Source organism: Myxocyprinus asiaticus, chromosome 42 (genome assembly GCF_019703515.2).
Source record: "Myxocyprinus asiaticus isolate MX2 ecotype Aquarium Trade chromosome 42, UBuf_Myxa_2, whole genome shotgun sequence".
NCBI classification, from domain to species: domain Eukaryota; kingdom Metazoa; phylum Chordata; class Actinopteri; order Cypriniformes; family Catostomidae; genus Myxocyprinus; species Myxocyprinus asiaticus.
The window spans coordinates 6,050,729-6,056,904 of record NC_059385.1 but is presented as its reverse complement, the minus strand read 5'-3'; the positions used below and the strand labels follow the sequence as shown (position 1 = coordinate 6,056,904).

General features: G+C 43.2%; 1 long non-coding RNA gene across 1 annotated transcript; it reads left to right on the top strand.

The window, feature by feature from the left end:
• Positions 1-233: 233 nt before the first annotated feature.
• Positions 234-2,134, top strand: LOC127432822 (uncharacterized). The gene is made up of 4 exons (XR_007895799.1): positions 234-439; positions 598-887; positions 987-1,171; positions 1,255-2,134. It is a non-coding gene; the product is annotated as an uncharacterized LOC127432822 (long non-coding RNA).
• The last annotated feature ends 4,042 nt before the right edge of the window (positions 2,135-6,176 follow it).

Genomic DNA, 6,176 nt, shown 5'->3' with positions numbered 1-6,176 from the left:
GAGAGAGATGTTTCATTTTAATTATAAATGATTATTATGTTTGTTTGTTTTTTTTGTGTGTGTATTTATTTGTGACCACAGGGGTGTTCGTTGGGGGTCAGTGTAACATCCGAGGTTGTTAACCCTCCTACCAACCACCAGAGGGAGCCCTCTACTACCCGAATACTAACTCTGTACCGTTTCTTCCTTGATGACTTCCTGTTTAAACTATATAAATACCATGCTGTTCCATTTTGACTTTGTGAAGTAGTTTACCCTGCCGTAACAAGTGGTTTTCCATTGCCGATTGTTTTCATGTTATGACAATTGCCTGTTTTTCTGGATTTACTGCCTTTTGGCTACCAAAAGGGGTTACTAAGACCAGCTGAACAACCTATGAGCTGCCAACGAATGTTTGACACAATACATTCACTCACTGCCAGCTCCCCATGCTAAACCGGTAAGCTTTGCTCTATCTGATAAGTTTGATGGTTCTGCTGAAAAATGCCGGGGTTTTTTACGACAATGCAAAAATCAGTTTGAAACAAAATTCTCAAATCAGTTTGAATCATTTGATCAAGATGCCAGGAAATTTACTTTTATGTCACTGCTTACCAGCAAAGCTCTCGATTGGGCCGCCGCTGTTTGGGATAAAGATACTCAAATCCAGGTTTCATTTGATTACTTCCTTCAACAAATCCACGAAGTCTTTGAGTATCCAGCAGGTGGCCAAGATATTTCTGTTCAGCTACTTCATCTATGCCAGGGTCATCGATCAGCAGTGGATTATGCAGTTCTGTTCAGGACACTAGCGGCTCAGAGTGGGTGGAATGATGTCGCTCTGAAGACTGTTTTCCGCGAAGGGCTTAACCTGAAACTCAGGACGGAACTGACCTGCAAGGGTGAAGGTACGAATATTTCTGAATACATAATTATGGCTATCAAGATTGATAATCCGCTTCTGAATGCTTCACGGCATCAGTTTCGCTTCACCTCGAATTCTACAGTCTCAGTACAGGCCCAGGCATCCACTGTATCCCCCGAACCCACGCAAGTTGCCTACACTCGTGTTTTCATGGAGGAACGCCAACGTCGATGCAACGAAAACCTTTGCTTTTATTGTGGCTTACCAGGTCATCTCAATGCTGCATGCCCTTACAAGAAATGAAGTTCTCCTGAGTCAAGGCAAAATGTGAGTACAATGAACACTCACACGTTTCACATAATTGTTACCTGTAGAGGTCTCCATTGGTGATCATGTAAAGTGTTTTACAGCTTTAGTGGATTCTGGTGCTGCTGTTAGTCTCATTAATCAGGAGATTGTACAAGAACTCAACCTATGCACCATTCATTGCTCCCCAATGATTAACATCACCACTGTTGACAACACTCCTATTGGTACTGGCATAACCCAACAGACTGTTCTGATAACCATCAAGGTTAACCAATCTCACTATCTGTCATCAGCTTGCCCAAGCATGCTCTTATCCTGGGTCATCCCATGTGTCCTTGCTGAAACCCATCCACCCGGCGTCTGGCGCTTGAACCACGGATTCTGAGCCTCCACCTCCATTGGAGGCGTATATGGTCGGAGAGATCATGGACCCAAGACGATGAGGGAGCCAGATGCAATACTTGGTGGACTGGGAGGGCTATGGACCAGAGGAGAGATCATGGGTAGCCGCCAAGGACATATTAGACCCATCCCTGATCCAAGAATTTCATCATGCCCATCCAGCACCACGACCAAGGGGACATCCCAGTAGAAAGACACCAGGAGTTGTTCGTAGAGGGAGGGGGGGGTTTCTGTAATATCCAAGGTTGTTACCCCTCCTACCAACCACTAGAGGGAGCCCTCTCCTGAATATTAACTCTGTACCATTTCTTCTTTGGTGACTTCCTGTTTAAACTATATAAATACCATGCTGTTCCATTTTGACTTTGCGAAGTATTGCCAGTTTACCCTGCCTTAACAAGCGTTATTCCATTGCCTTTGCTGATTGTTTTCGTGTTATGACCATTGCCTGTTTTCCTGGATTTACTGCCTTTTGGATACCCCTTTGTTTTGTTTGCCTTGTTTGGCTGTCTTTTTGGTTTACTGGATTATACCACTTGCTTAACGACTACCTCTATTTGCATGCCGATTTGGATTTGTTTGCTTGTGTTCATAATAAACTTCCAGCACATGGATCCTAACACTGTCTCCATGGCCAGTTCATAACAGTTAGGGTGGGTTTGGTGATTGGGGAGGGGTATTGGGGGGGTTAAATGTTAATTCAGTGTGTGTGGTTTTAAGTTTATGAATCAAATGTTAATTGAAAGACATCATTGCACCATAGAAACGCAGAAATTTAAATATACAGTATAAGTGTGTGCAGAAGGATATAAGACAATTGAGGGCCACACATGGCGAGTTTCAAAAGTGCAACTGGGCAGTTGCAGTGTGGCATGCCACCAGGAGAGACCTCTCTTAACCTATAGAAAACTGTGACTTTAAATAGAGCTGCTTCATTCTCCTGCCAACTGTGATTTGTGATGTCTTTGCTCCCTCATCCAATCGAGGTTCCAATAATGCCTGTGTACAACTCCTTTATCTTTCTTTACAAGGGCTCTAACTGGTAGCAAAGAGATACTTAAAGTAACTGTTTTTTTTTTTTTTTTGGGGGAGGGGGTTGTCTGTTTATACAAAGTAGTATGTATGGTGCAAAATCTGAGATTTGATGCGTTACAATGTCAATTTCCATCTCCGCAGATAGCAAAGAGGTTTAACATGTTAAACACGGTATACAGGAGAGCATAGATTAATGATGTATTATTTGAGCTCAAGAATAGAAACTATGAACTGAATGTTACAGAAATCACTTGGGTGTTCCTCTCAATATCTGTTAACTTAGAAGCTCTACCTGTGTTAAAAGAGCTATGATGACACACAAATGCAAAGCAATGCTGCCAAATGTTAAAGGATGCGTTGATAATTACTCTTTCAAAGCGATTATTCCACAATCAGAGGTAGTGACTCATAAGGGATGAACCAGGTGGGGGATTGAAGCTCCCTCTCGCACATCTTAATACATGACTTCTATCACCCTTAACCCTTGACTCATGAATGGCAAGCAGTGCTGTAAAAGAGCTGGCAGGTGTTTTATTTGAAAGTGAGATTACTGCGGTATTCAGTTTCTGCATCTATTTCCTGTTGTTTGGAAGGAATATCTGTGTAATACCAACACTAGTATCTATTTCAACATGAGTTGCATGTTAGTCTCAGTCACTATTTACTTCCATTGCATATTTTTCCATACAATGAAAGTGAATGGTGACAGAGACTAGCATCTCCTTTTTGTGTTCCACAAAAGAAAGGAAGGAAGGCTTGGAACATCAGGGCGAGTAAGTGATGCTAGAATTTTCATTTTTGGGTAAACTATCCCTTTAAGAGAGAAAGATGCCAAATTTCTTGTCACTCCATGAGCAGCTGTATTTGAATCTACACTGTAGTAGTGTTGACTTGCTGGATGTTTTAATAATGCCAGGGTAATATAACATGAAATATAATTGCATACAGTAAATATACATTTAATAATGTATATTAAGAGAGAGAAAAACACTGAGCTGTGTGCAGAGCTACATGACAAATGTGTTTTTTTTTCTATAATAAAGGTATAGTTCCCCAAAAAATTACAATTCTCTCATTTACTCACCTTCATGCCATCCCAGATGTGTATGACTTACTTTCTTCTGCTGAACACAAATGAAGATTTTTAGAAGAATATTTCAGATCTTTAGGCCCATTTAATGCAAGTGAATAGTGACTAGAACTTTGAAACTCCAAAAACCACAAAAAGTAACGACTCCATTAATATTAATACTAACTACTAATATGATTCTAGTGGTTAAATCCATGTCTTCTGAAGCGATATAATAGGTGTGGGTGAGAAAGAGATCAATATTTAATTCACTTTTTTTTTACTATAAATCTCCACTTTCACTTCCACATTCTCCTTTTGTTTTTGACGATTCGCATTCTTCATGCATATAGCCACCTACTGGTCAGGGCAGGGATTCAGGTTGTAACCAAACCTCTATTCATCAATGCTTGGTTCAAAATGGGGCATTGATTACAAATAAACGGGTGAAGGTGAGGTGCGTGCTCGGGGATATTTATGATTCTCCTGCCATGACCGTCGCTGTTCTATTTCGGGGTCAAAAGCATAACATTGAGGCTGTGGTTAGTTCCTGCCTCACCCATCCACTAATTTTGGGTACTAATTGGCTGGCTTTTCCAGAATTGTTAAAAGGGTTGTGTGTGAATGGGTCCTGTCATACAGTGGGACAGTAAGGGGTGTGCAATGCGCTGATGGGGAGGCAGAGCCGGGGCCATCTACGTGAGCTCAGCATCAGGATGATGTAAGGGAGGGGGAAGCCTCAGCTTCCCCAGCCCTTGGGGGAATTCCCACTGGGGATTTTCCTCTGGAGCAGACGCAAGATGAGACTCTTAAGCACACGTTTGACCAAGTGAAAGTAATTGATGGTCAATGCCTTCAGCCATGCATTGCACTCACATATCCGTATTTCTCAATTATAAATGATCGGTTGTATCAAGTGATGCAGAATGCTCAGACAAAAGAAGATACAACCTAGTTGTTAGTACCAAGGATCCGTCGGGAAATGTTATACCAGGTGGCTCATCATATTCCGATGGCAAGTCACTTGGGACAGGGGAAAACACTAAGCCATCTCATGGCCCATTTTTATTGGCCAGGCATTCGCGGGGATGTTAGCTGGTGGTGTGCGACACCACAAATGTCAGCTTGTGAATCCGCCGGCCACTCCAAAAGCACCATTGCACCCTCTTCCATTGATCGAGGTTCCCTTTGACATAGTTGGCATGGACCTCGTCAGGCCATTAGAATGGTCAGCACGCGGGCATCACTTTGTGTCGGTTCTGGTGGACTACGCAATGCGATACCTGGAAGCAGTGCCTTTTTGTAACATCTCAGCACGTAGTGTTGCGGAGGCACTCTTCAGAATAATTTCCCGAGTGGAGATTCTGAAAGAAATCCTCACTAATCAGGGCACTAATTTCATGTTTCATACAATAGTCAAGCTGTATGAATTATTAGGTATTAAATCGATTCGGACAAGCATGTACCATCCACAAACGGACGGCTTGGTTGAAGATTTAATAAAACCTTAAAAAATATGATTCGTAAGTTTGTGCATGAAGATGCTTGGAATTGGGATAGGTGGCTTGAACCCCTGTTATTTGCAGTGTGAGAGGTCCCGCAAGCCTCCACGGGGTTTTCCCCATTTTAATTATTATATGGGCGTAAGCCCTGTGGCGTGTTAGATGTCATGAAGGAAAATTGGGAGGAGGCAAAAATGAAATTCAATACGTTCTTGACCTGACAGCACAACTCCACACAATGGGCGTCTATCACAGGAGAATTTGCTACAGGCGCAAGAACGTCAGTCCCAGCTGTATAACAGGGGAGCTCAGCTACGGGAGTTTGCACAGGGAGATAAAGTACTTGTAATTACTTGCGAAGTGGCAAGGGCCCTTTGAGGTCACACGGCGAGTTGGGGAAGTAGACTATGAGGTAGTGCGTACAGATAGGGGTGAGGCTCGTCAAATTTACCACCTCAACCACCTAAAACCATGGAGAGAGGTGGTCCCCCGTATCCTTGGTGATGGTAGTTCCAGAGAGGGAGGAGCTCGGTCCAGAGGTGAACCTAAAAGCCAATCAGTTCACTCTGGTCCCATGTGGAGACCGCCTCTTGCCATCACAACGTACGGAGATTGCCAGACTGCAAAAAAGTTTCTCAGACGTGTTCTCGCTTCTCTCCGGCCACACTAACCTTATAGAACACCACATCAAGACAACCCCCGGGGTAGCAGTATGTAGCCGGCCCTACCGCTTACCCGAAAACAAGAAACGGGTAGTATGGGAAGAATTAAAGGCCATGCTCGATATGGGGGTAATAGAAGAATCCCACAGTGATTGGGCCAGCCCAGTATTTCTGGTACCTAAGAGCGATAGCTTGGTCCAGGTCTGTGTGGATTATAGAAAAGTCAACATGGTGTCAAAATTTGACACGTATCCAATGCCTCATATTGACGGACTGCTCGATCGGTTGGGCACGGCTTGCTTTTACTCAACACTGGACTTAACAAAGGGTTATTGGCAGATCCCCTCCTCTCC